Raw genomic sequence first — 13,631 nt, 5'->3', positions numbered from 1 at the left:
TGAAATTTAAAGAGCATGAAAAGCATTTTAAAAAACTATTTTATAATTTAATTTGAAGTATAGCGATGATTTCCTATTAAAATGTAAAGCTCTCTCAATTTGAGTATGATTTTTTTTGTTATGAGCTATTGCTTTTCAATCTGTACAAGAGATTTTCAGGAGAGAATATTTTATTGAAAGTGTTTTAGCATTAAAATTTCCAAACTGTCGATCTCTTCTTCATTTTCTCACATCATTTGGTTACATTTGTAAGTCAACTAAAATGTTAAGCTTAGGTTATTATGGTCTAATATGAAATAAATCACCACTGAAATACATTTTCCCCCAAAATTTTGTGTGTTTTTAATGAAAGAAAGGATATGTGATAAGGGAAAATCCAAATACCATCTTACATTAGGTTGATTAGGATTAAATAAATTATTAGGCTGTTTCTTCCCCGACACTGACTAGAAAGGAAGTTAGGAACTTAACTAAAAAGTCATTGTGGTCAATGAAGTGGATAGAAAAATGTGGCTGTCACTGGGTTGTTCATTAGTAATTAGCCTGTTGCAACTACGTTTTTCCTACTTGGTTGTTACTTTTTCTTTCCTAGCTACAGTATAAAATATATGAGTTTCATCAAATGTCCTTTGTACAAACTCTTGTGTTGAAACTAAACACAGGAACACATATTGGGGTGCTCGCAGTGTCATAGTGTCAGAGTAGAGAAACCTTAGAAACCATCTCTTTTAGCAGCTTTATATTTCAGAGTAGGGAAATTGATCCTATGAAGTGACTTGTTGCAAAATTCCATTGTTATTTGAGGGAAGATCTGGGATTAGAACCGAGAACACTCTTAAGTCAGAACATTTTCTCTTCTATTTTGTTCCTTTCACTAGTCATCCTTTTATGTACCATTGAACACATGTTCTTTAAGAGCTAATGTTTGTAAAAAGAACAGAGTCTGCAAATACTTTTTTATTTTTCTCTTTCTTTTTCCACATCTTTATTTGTTGTCGTAAGCAGATGTTCCTTTACATGTTACTCTTGTTAAGCACTATGGGGGAATATATGTTCATCCAGGTCTATCATCACCTATCAGTAGGAAACTAACAGGAATTAACACACTACACAATAAGGTTTTTCTTTCACCACCCTCTCCAGAACTCTGCATGTCAACAAACAACCTATTCAAATAACCGGTATCCTCTAAAGGGTTCTAACTATTCAAACTTTCCGAAGTTCCTTTAGAGAAGGAGAAAAAGATGAAGCAGAGACAGGCAAGTACAAAACAGGACTGTGATCAGATTACAAAACTATGAGCAGATATGTTTATGTTGTATGATTGAAGATCCAATATGTGAAAGCATGTTCCTCCTGCCTCAAGTAGCAGGAACAGAGATGTCTTCTGCATGGCAACTTATTTAATTTACACATCTTTAATCTTCTTCAAATGATCCAGAATCTCGTAGCAGCTTCATATTCTTTTGAAGTCATATCACTGATTTCCTGTGTCACTGATTTTCTGATTTTCTCATTGTACCTCTATTGGGTAGCTTACCATTTGTAAGCCTTACAATTTTCCATTGACAGGTATGTAGGGATCTGCCTAATGGGGGAGACACTAAACTGTAGACAATTAAGTATCAAAGCTCATCTTAACTTCAGCAGTTGTGGCATAATGAGTGAAATCATAATAAAACCATTATAAATATAATTTTTATAAGACATTTTGTTTTTTATTTTGATCTACTCATCTCTAGGCTTTATTTTCCATGATTGACTTAACTTTTCAAGGAAAGTAAATAGCACTCTGCAGTCCAGCTACCTTTTTAAATAGTAATTTAATTCTGATTATTTCCATTATAAAACTAATAACATGGATTTCATGATGTGAAGTCTTTTTAAAATATCAGCATGCAGAAAATGTTCACTACCATTGGAATTAATGTGCCTGTCATTTTCTGAATATTCTGAAATATGTTCAAGGGCTGTGAAATATTAGGAACATAAATAAATAAAAATAGTCATTGTTGCATTTCACTAGAGCTCAGGCAATGAATAGAAAATGCAATTTCCATAAATTGATGTACTGAATTTTAAGGTCATTTATTTTACTGAAGCCTGTAATTTTCCGTCTTAAATATTCCCTTGATCAAATAATTTACTTATTTCTTAATTTACTTATTAATAAACCTGTAATTTTCCATATTGAATATTCCCTTGATCAAATAATTTACTTCTTCCTTCTTTTTTTTTTTTTTTTAAGATTTTATTGGGGAAGGGGAACAGGACTTTATTGGGGAACAGTGTGTACTTCTAGGCCATTTTTTTCCAAGTCAAGTTGCTATTCTTTCAATCTTAGCTGTGCAGGGTGCCGTTCAGCTTCAAGTTGTTGTCCTTTCAGTCTTAGTTGTGGAGGGCGCAGCTCAGCTCCAGGTCCAGTTGCCGTTGCTAGTTGCAGGGGGCATGCATAGCCCACCATCCCTTGCGGGAGTCGAACCGGCAACCTTGTGGTTGAGGGGATGCATTCCAACCAACTGAGCCATCTGGGAGCTCAGCGGCAGCTCAGCTCAAGGTGCTGTGTTCAATCTTAGTTGCAGGGAGCACTGCCTCTCTTGCGGGACTCGAGGAGTGAACCGGCAACGTTGTGGTTGAGAGCCCACTGGCCCATGTGGGAATCGAACTGGCAGACTTAGGAGTTAGGAGATGGAGCTCTAACCACCTGAGCCACCGGTCTGGCCCCCAATTTACTTATTTCTTATTAGAAACTTTGATAACTATAGAAACTAGTAAGGGAAAAGTGCATGTGTGATCTGTGTCTATGGATCTGTGTATTTGGAATGACTTCTATTTGATATGCGATGTTTTCTTTATGAATTTATGGGGAAGATTATGACATGGCTGAGTGGGGGTGAGCATGATTGGTGCTACAAACCAGAGGTTCCCTGCAGAGTAGCTGTTTCTACCAAGAAATGGGTGGAAGTTTCAGACTCAGGTCTGTGAAGGATTAGGGAAGTGCCCAGCTCAGAGATTCCAACCTATAGGCAAGAGGAGATATATATTGGGTATTTACCTCCCCATTGTTTTGATTATTAAACACTGGAAACAACTTAAATGTTCAAGAAGGTAATGGAGACATACAGAAAAAAAAAAAAAAGAATAGATTAGAGATTCATGTATCAAGTGGATAAACATAAAAGCATAAAGTTGAAAAAAATGCAAATTGCTAAATAATGCATAAAGTGCAGTTCACTGACAAAACACAAATGACACTGTATAGTAGTTTATGGAACAAATAAATAACAAATAAAGATTGGTGGTTACTTTTAGTGAAGATGACAGTGAATATAATTTATAAGAAATTCAGAGGGATTTCACCTGTATCTATGTGCTTGTTTATTAACACCTGAAATTTATATAATTAACCAATGTTACCCCAATAAATTTAATAAAAATATATATATACGCATATATACATATATATTACATATATATGCATATATACATATATTTATTATATATAAATTTAATTAAAATATATATACATATATGTGTATATATATACACATATATATTTATACATATATGTATACATATATACATATAAGTGTTTGTGTGTGTTTATATACACACACACATACATACATACACAGAGGGTGTCAAAAAAATGTATACACGTTTTAAGCAAGGAAAAAATTGTATTAAAATTGTAATACTCAATATATACAGACAAAGAATGAATACAAGTCACATTTGACTTCTGCAATTGCAAGAGGTACTCAAAGTGGTTACCATCAGCATAATTTTAATACAGTTTTTTTCCTTTCTTAAAATTTGTATACTTTTTTTGGCACCCTCTGTATATATATGGCAAACACAGCAAAATAGTATAATTTATTATAGTGAATGGTCAGTGCATTAATGTTTATTATATTATTTTCTATTATTTTTGAATATTTGGGTTGTCCCAAAGTTTTTAAAAAGACACACAAAAAAGTCAGGTGCAGTTTACTCTCACTGCTTTCCAGCAATTATAGCTTGGGCAGTCACCTATTATCTCTGAACCTCGGTTCTTTCATTGTAAATCTTTTACAGTGTCCTTGTGAGAACTAGAGATAATGAATGTAAAGTGCCTGTCACTTGAAGGCCCTCAATAATGTGACACTCTGATTTTTAATATAAAATTTTTATTCCTTTCACAAATGCTTCAAAATTTATTTATTTCATTTTTTATAGATAAGAAACTGAGGCTCAGATAAATTTATTCAAAGTCACCCATTCTTGTCAGTACAAAATATGCCAGACTGGATTATTTTACCTGTAAATACGATACTTCCCATAAAATGAGAAGTCTAATGAAAGATTACATTAACGGAAATATAGAATGCAGATTAATAGGGGAGGAATCAAAGATCTCTCTGAAAAGGACAGACTCATTTTGGTCCTGTTATCCCAGCATAATTATTATTTTTTTGCATAATACATAATTTTTATTCTCATTTCCAAGGAATTTCATGTGCTATTCTGAAACAAGAAGATGGAGAAAACAAAACTCTCCAATTGTGGTACTTGGCAAACGCAGTAGAGCCGATCCTGACTGAACTGGAGGAAGTCCTCCTTGGCTGGGACACAGATCATGGTTTGCAGCTTGGGGCTGCCCTTCCTGAGCAGGGACAGGCTGACCCACACCAGGGCCCTGGGAAAGCGGTCCAAGAGGGACAGGCAAGCCTATCTGGTCAGTTCCTACTGGGAACTTGCCAAGCTGCCTAACTGTCCCCAGAACTGGGCCCACATCAGGCTGACAGCTGCTTCAGAAATGCTCTACTCCTAAGAATGTAGAGGTGCCTGTGGGCGGCATCCTGGCCCATTGCCCACTCAGTGCCCATCTGGGCTGGACACTCTGTGTCCATTCGACCTTTGGGTTCACTGCAGGCATGCAGCGATGTGCCCACTTCATCAGACACTTGACGAATTTTTTCCGGTGTGGGAGCACAAGGCACCTCGTCTCCTCTCCAGTCAGTCTCCTCACCACTTGGAGAGGAAGCTACAGATGATTCCTCTTGGGCCTGAGCTCTTGATTCCCAGTCTTGAGTCAACTGCTCCCAGGGGCAGCAGAAAGTTGCCAGAGTGCCAAGCTTAACGTAGTTGGGCCGCTTTGCAGGAGGGCGTCATTTGGACTTTTCAAGAAGATTCTTGGCTTGCTCTTCAGCAAACAGAATCCTAGCAGGGCAGTCTGGAAAATCACTTGGGATGTAAGGAAACCTTTTATACTGAGAATGCATTATAGCCTCTTTCAATCCTCCAACTCTTGCACCTCGATAGCTCAATGGAATCCAAAAAGCCATGCCCCAGCCCTTTGGGAGCAGGACATTCCAGCCATTCCCCCAGCCTCCTCGGTCATCACCAGTCATTTTTCCCAGCTGTTGAATCAAAAGTAGAGGTATCTTGGATTCATGGGGACCTAAAACAAGCTGTGACCCAGGCACCAGCAATTCACTTCTCTTCCGGTTTAAATCCTAATCCGAGATTTTATTCTCTGTGACACTCTTAGTGATAGCTTGGTTCCAAATAAAGCTATGCGTACACTCCACGGGCACACCCTCCAGAAGCAGCTGTCTAACTTTCTAATTATCTTGGCATTTTTCTGGATTGGGCAAAATTTTGGACCTCTTCTGAGGCAAATTTATTCGAGGATCCCCAACTGTCAGTCTTAGAATAGTACCTGCCAGAATTTCTGCTGGTGATGTTATTCCTCCCAACAATGCAAATATGGCTTCCTGTCTGTGGTGAAGGGAAACGCCATCAGGATTTTTACAGGTTTCAGTCCACCAATGGTGAGGTGTGTTCTGTGTTTTCTCTGGTGTGGACAGCAGCAGCTTTTACTGCCTCAGTTAGGATGGAGTGGGAAAGTGGACCAATCAGCCAGAATTTGTTCATCTCCATCATCAAATCACTGATTAGAATGCCTGTGGTTGGTGAGATCCAAGAATACAATTGACGTGGATCTCTAGTTCTGTCACTGATAAATTTTTTAATTGGTTTAGCATTTTCCCCATCGTCTTTCCATTTTATTTTCTTGCCAATTTTCTCATCAGGAAGTTTAGTTTGGCTTTTTTCTTGGTTTGGTGTCTGAAGAGGGTCGGGGATGCAGACAGTTGATTTGGTGGGCTCCATACACTGGCATACTACTTTTATTTCCTCTAAAATATCCTGTTTAAGAGTTGGGTGAAGCCAGATCCACAACTGCCTGCTTCTAGAAGGGTCGCCAGGGCTCCTCTCAGACTTCCAAATAAATGTAACACTTCTCTTGGATATTTATTTGCCCGGTAAAGCATGAGACTACCTTGGCACTTTCCAGACAAGCAGTGAACTGCTGCAAAAGTCAATCCTGTGTCTATGCTACACATTGGAGAAAGTGCCTCTAGTATTTCTTCCTCTTTGCCTTTCCACTCCAAACAACAGTAGTAGAATAAATCCTGAAGGAAGCAGCGATTTGTCATAGCTTGATAGCAGGCTCTGTGACTCTTGACTGCTGGCCTCACTCCAAGGCAGTAGCCCCACTTCTTGACCATGTGAAACCGCTTGGCATGCCAGATGTGAGTTTCTAACCATATGTTCTTCTTTTGTCTACAGTTAAATTCTAGCACCCAGTTTATGTGACATCTTCGAGCTTTATGGCATTTATTTTTTGAATGTTCTTTTTTCTGATGTACTGCTTTCTCTGCCACTTTCTGGGCAATCTCCTGTAACCATCTAGGAAGGCGTTTCACATTGTGGCTCATGGCTGTTCATCTCATGTGCTGTGGCAGAGTCTGGAAAACCAGTGAATTAGAATACTTCTGCGTTACTGCTTTCAACATAGCACTGATTTCAGCAGCTGGGGCCTGAGCAAAAGTAGAAGCTGTTATATACTGAGGAATCTCCTGAGAAGTGCCCTCAGGACCTGCTTTCCATCCTCCCTTTTTTTTAAATGTGACTTTGGAGGAAGACTGCTCATTCACATCAGGCTCAGGTGGTGAATAGTGGGTCATTCTGGTTTGCCGCTGTTGTGAAGTTCCAGAAAAAGACTCTTGTTTTTGAGCTCGGAAAGGTTTTCCACCTCCATTATGGTGCTTTACACTTCTATCAGCCACAAAGCCAGAGGATAAAGTCATATTAGTGGGTTGGCTTCTCATTTTCTTAGCATGTTTTCTTTCTCTTGCATTAGGCGTTTCTACTTGACGACCTGATGGAGGAAGCCAGGGCTTCCTGATCAGAATGACAAGGCTCCGCCACAGTCTCCAAAATGACGTGAACAGTGAGCGAGCTGGAGGGCGCATCCCAGCATAATTATTAATGACATCCCTTTTCACTCTTAAAAGCATCACAATTTGAATGATAAGTTATATGTTCATCCTCAGATTCAGTAGAGCAATAATAGCCTAGCTCTTAGTTCATGCTGAGCAACATACCTGCTAAATGTTGTCCTAGTCTGATGACAATATTTTAAGAAGGATCTTAACAAAATAGTCCATCAGAAAAGAGGAGGAGGAGAAGTAGGATGAAGAATAGATTGAAAACCATGTAAAGACAGTTTGAAAGATACAGGCATCCTTGAAAAAGAACAGACTTTGGGGAAAGGTGAAAGTTCTTGTTTTTTTGTGTGTTTTTTCAAATTAAGAAACTATCATGTGAAAGAAGATTTAGACTTGTTCTTGTTCTGTGGGGCTTCACAGGGTTAAGTGAAAACTACTGCTGATTGTTAAAGAGACACAAACTTGACAATATAAAGAACTTACTAATAATTAGAATGGACATTAATTTCTTCTCTCTGGTAAGTCTCTTGTGTTTTCCAGGTATAGGATATTGCAAGGAGAGAAAAGTTTTACTGCTTCACTTCTTTTTTAATACAAATGCTCTGATTGTTTTCTCTTGACTGATTGCTTTGGCTAACATCGCTAATAAAATGTCTAAAAAAGATAATGTTATCAGACATCTTTGTCTTATTTTTTATTTTAGAAGAAATTCCATGTTTCACCATTAAATAAGGAAATTTGTTTATTTTTAATCAAGAATGGGTGTTGAATTTGTCGAATATCTTTTTAATATAGTTATATTATTTTTAACTTTAGAAGTATGTTAATGGGTTGCTTAATTCAAGTATGTATTGAGCTAACCTTGTAATTCTGAAATAAATCCCACCTGATCAAGATGTATTATTTTGTAATGTGATATTATATACTATTCAGTTCTATTTGCTCGTATTCTATTTAGAATTTTGCGTATTTTATAATTGCATAGACATTAGAATTCAGATTGATCTTTATTTTATTTATATTTAGCAATATATATCAAGTTTGAGTATTGGTGTTATAGTTAGTTACCAACAAAGGACTTTTGAAAACTTTATTTTTCTTTGGTTGGATGATTTTAAAGAGCACTGGGATTATCTGGTCATTGAAGATTTTGTGAAATTCTACTGTGAAATTCCCTGGGCCAAGTATTGCAATAGATTTTTAGAAATTTCCCATTTTTTAATAGAAACTTTTCTGTTTATATTTTCCTTTTACACTTGAATCAATTCTGGTAAACTGTAATTTTCTGTAATATAACCCATTTTGTATTGATTTTCAAGTACATTTGAATAGATGAATGCAGTATAGACTTTTTTTTTTAATTTAAGTTTATTGGGGTGACAATTGTTAGTAAAGTTACATAGATTTCAGGTGTACAATTCTGTATTACATCATCTATAAATCCCATTGTGTGTTCACCAGCCAGAGTCAGTTCTCCTTCCATTACTATATATTTGATCCCCTTTACCCTCATCTACCACCCTCCTCCCTCCTTACCCTCTGGTAACCACTAAACTATTGTCTATGTCTATGAGTTTTTGTTTGTCATTTGTTTGTCTTGTTCTTTTGTTGCTTTTGGTTTATATACCACATATCAGTGAAATCATATGGTTCTCTGCTTTTTCTGTCTGACTTATTTTGCAGTATATAGACTTTTAAATCTCCTGTTTCAATGGTTATTTTTCTTGTCATTTTTTTTAACAGTTGAATATTTTCCATTTATCTTTAGTTAGGTTAGCTACCTTTTTGTTTAATTGAATGACTACAAGGAAACAACTTTGTGGTTTAATTAGTTTACTGGATTTTTTGCTTTCTAACTTATAGTCTGCTTTCTATCTACTTTTCTACTGTCTTTCTTTGTTCATATTCTTCTGTCTTCTTTGTTCATATTCAAGAAAATTTAATGGATTATTTAGTTCATTTTTATTTCTTCCTAACTTCTGTTGATTTAATTATTTAAAATTATGAATCTTGTTATCACCAGTTTAATTTTACTTCATAGATTATAATTTGTGTGTTATCTTTATTATTGTTTTCTAGAAAGGCTGCAATATCAGTTTTTATATCTCCATGACTCAAGCTAATACACACACACACACACACACACACACATTTTTAGGAAAGATGGTTTCTTTGGTTTTTGTTTGTTTCTTTGAATTAGATTTCTACAATTTTTAATTTATGGTGCTTATTGAGGTTTCTTTTATGACCCTAATAAGTGTTCAATTTTTAAAGTATTTAGTGTGATTTCACTCATATGTGGGATGTAAAACAATCAAATAAGACAGACAAGCAAAACCTCGGGTTGGGGGGAGGGGTGTAGATGGGCAGGTAGAAGGGGGGGAGAGGGGGAGAAGAGTGGGGAAGAAGAGAGTAAAGGGGTTCAAATATATGGTGACGAAAGGAAATTTGACTTTGGGTGGTGAACTCATAATGCAATATATAGATGATGTATTGTAGAATTGTACACTTGAAACCTGCATACTTTTATTAACCAATGTCACCTCAATAAATTTAATAAAAATAGTTAAAAAATTAATATATATTTAATGTGGACTTGGAAGTGTATTCTACTTTATCATAGGGATGTATACTGCCTATACTGCTCGTAATATACTTAAGTTTTCTATATCTTTTACTGTTTTTTGTCCATGTACTGAGTCTTGAACTGACAGTGACATGATAATTTCAATTGTCAGTATCATTCTGTATATTTTTTCTTTCAGCTTTTGTAATTTTTACTTTATAAAAGTTGGACTTTAATTCATAGATATTGATAATTGATATGTGAATTATGGTTTTTAGCATCTTATTTTTCTGGTTATATGTCTTTTACCTGGGTTCTAATCTTTTTATATAACAAAATCATAGCTCTGTTTCCTCCTTTCCAAACAAGAGTTCTATAAATCAACTTTATTAAGACTTAAATTACTTACAATAAAATGCATCCATTTTAACTTTACATTTTGACATGTTTTGACAAATTTATACACTTACTAACCACCAGTGCAAACAAGCTATAGAACTTTTCTATGAACCCTACCCCCAAAATTCCACTTGTATTGTTCCACTTGTATTGATCCCAGCCCCAGCCAACCATCATCAGTCTGCTTCTGGTTGTTTTTGCCAATTTCTAGAATTTCATGTAAATGGAATAATATGCTATGTAGTCTTTTGAATCTGCTTTTTTTCCCCCACTGAAATAATATTTTTGAGATTCATTTATACTTTGCATATGTTGTAGGGTACCCTGCCCTTTTATTGCTAAATAGTAGTATTTCATTGTATGAAAATACTCTAATTTGTTTATCTGTTTAGCTGTTGGTGGACATTTGGGTTATTTCCAGGGTTTAATTATTATGAATAAAAGTCCTGTGCATATTTATGTGTATGTCTTATGAGCATTTTCATTTTTCTTGGTTTAAAATTAAGAATGCAATTTAAAAAAAACTGTCAAACTTTTTTCCAAAGTGATCGAAACATTTTATATTTCTCCCAATGTAAGAAAATTACCATGGCTTCATGTCAATATCAATACTTGTTATTGTGAGGCCTTTAAATTTCAGCCATTTTAATAAGTGTGTCATGGTATCATATTGTGCTTTGAATTTCCATTTTCCCAATGACCAATGGTGTTGAGCAGCTTTTTCTATATTTATTGGTCATTAATATATCTTGTTTAATGAAATATTTGTTGAAATCTTTGCTTATGTTGTATTGGGTTGTTTGTCTTCTTATGATTAATATTCACATTCTCGATTTAATCTTTTGACATATTTTTAAGAATATTTTCTCTCCATCTTTGAATTTTTATCATAGTATCTTATGAAGAACAAAAGTTTCAGATTTAGGGGAACCACTCAATATAGCACCCATTACTTCTGGGTAAAAACTCCTTAGTGTTTCTTATAAAATCATAAATTTGCCACACTTTCCTTTATAAAGGGAAAATCCTACTTGATTCTCTGCTCTGCTGCTATCTCTTGAGCCTACTCATTTTTGCTTTTGGGTTTTTATGTCTCCAGTTATATGTAAATTTATTATCACATAAACTCTTTCCCAGTTATACTACACATATAAGCTATGAATGATTTAAATTTTTGAACTCACACACACACACACACACACACACACGTAAAGAAATTAGAATTTAGGTTGTCTCCATTATGAAACCTTTTTTTAAAATTTGAATTACAAATAAAAATTCACCAGAACATTGAAGTTCATAGGGAAATTATCTAATTTGTTCTTATCACAATCTCTATAAGATAGGCAGGGGAGATTTAATTTAGCTTTACTTTATAGATGAAGAAATAGAGATTCCTCAATTTTATTTGACTTGTCCATAGTCGTACAGTGAAAATATAGGTCAGGTTATTAATCATATACTCTTCCCATTCCACTGCATTGATTCTTGATAGCTATGTGTCCTTTGAAAAATTCTAGCCTATGTTAATTGAGCTAAGAGAAACAATAATATTGTAAAATGAGGAGAGTTTGTCTACATTGAGGTCTGGCTCAGAATTACCAGCTAGAAAGTTAGAATCAAAGAAAGAATATCAAGGGGTGTGTGTGTGTATTTAAGAGAGAGGGAGTTGGGGGGAGAGAGAGAGAGAGATAAGAAATTTTATGGGGGATTGAGAAGTTCAGAGAGGGTTTTGATTGGTAAATCAGATTTCAAAGCCTCAGCAATGTTTTCTAACTCATAAAATTTATGCTTACTTTTAGTTATAAGCAACAAAAAGCATAGTAGCTTTAGCAACAGTGGTATAGATTATCAATGCACAAATTCTATAAATATTTCATTTTTCATATTAAGGAGTCATTATCCCAAGTGAGATTTTGCTAATGGGCTTATATGAATTTTATTTTCTGAAATTAACTCCAAGCAAAAGAAGACATTTAGAGGATGTTTTTAATATTATAGATACATTTATTCCTCCAGATGTAGTCATACAGATTATAAGAACTAATGAGAGAAAATAAAGGTGAGAGTCAGAGCCAATGAATTCCCTCTCTATGATCTCACACATCTGTTGTTGTACGGTAACCCATCACATAGATGTGTTTAAATTTATGGGCACTTAAATTTTATGCTGATTTATAATTACAAATCCTAATGAAATAGATTTTACCTTAACTATGATTTAGAGATAAACATAGATGTGACAAGTAGATCTTTGATTTCACTTCTAATCGTTTTGATCAGCTAGGTGTGCTTGATATCTTTATTTCAGTGGCTATTAAACTTGTCTGTGTGTTATTATCCCTCTGGGAAAAAATTTAAAATTGAATGCCAGGGCTGCAGGCCTTAAGATTTTGAGGTTTGTCTGGGATGGGGATCATATCATTTTAATAAACTCCTTGGGTGTGTTTGATGGGTTGCAAGCTCTTTTTAAGAAGAGTGATTCCGTTAAAGAGAAAGGCAAAATCATAAAAAAAAAAAAACACACATAAACAAACAAACACAAAAACAAAAACTGTTCTTACCACTTCCAAATTTAATTTATATTTTAGTATTGCTGCTCAATTTTAACAGTGGTTCACATAGAAAAACAAGAGGTTTTAAGTAAATTATTTTGTGATTGAATAAAGGAAATTAGGTTTATTTCTACTTAATTAAAAAATGGGAGTGAGTGAAACTCTGCATATTTGTGGAGAATTAGTATATAAACAAGAAAAAGTCCATTACATAAAAAGAAAAAACTATTTTCAAGATGTAAGGGGATACTGAAAATTAAAAGATACAAATACAAATGTGTTTTTAATACTTTATAGTCTTCTTAGATTATTCAAATTCCCTTCAAAAGAAAGGTTGTCTCATGAAATGAAATGTGTGCATCTATTGAAAGACTACTTCATAAAGGTTGTCTTTTTACCACCAAATAATAGAATCAAACAAACTATGCCTCCAAGTAGTTAGACTTTTAAAATGTAACAATTTTACACATTCATTTTATAGGAATTTTTATGTAGTAAAGGGGGTAAAAAAACTTTCATTCCTAGAGAATAGGCAAATATATACAAGTATTTTATCATGACTTAGCTATGTGACTCTATAAACCATAGATCAAGATAAGAAATAACATTTTGGAAACTAGTAAGTCTATCATCAACAAATTTTTGTAATCCATTTCCTCCACTGGAAGTATCCAAGTATAATTGTTTTTAATGCTACATCTAGGCTGTCTCTATAGGGCAGGATTATTACTACAAGTTAACTTTGTTTTATGAATGTTGCCATAAAAATACCCAGCCTTTCTTCACATTGGTACTTTTAGAAATGTTTCTATTTTTATGTTTCTATTATGTGTT

General features: G+C 34.7%; 1 pseudogene; it reads right to left on the bottom strand.

The window, feature by feature from the left end:
* Window positions 1–4,494: 4,494 nt before the first annotated feature.
* Window positions 4,495–7,301, bottom strand: LOC109435080 (ribonucleases P/MRP protein subunit POP1; annotated as a pseudogene).
* Between the last annotated feature and the right edge of the window lie 6,330 nt (window positions 7,302–13,631).

This window comes from Rhinolophus sinicus, linkage group LG06 (genome assembly GCF_036562045.2).
Source record: "Rhinolophus sinicus isolate RSC01 linkage group LG06, ASM3656204v1, whole genome shotgun sequence".
Classification (NCBI taxonomy): Eukaryota; Metazoa; Chordata; class Mammalia; order Chiroptera; family Rhinolophidae; genus Rhinolophus; species Rhinolophus sinicus.
The sequence above is the reverse complement of the archived record's forward strand: the minus strand, read 5'-3'. Positions and strand labels throughout refer to the sequence as shown.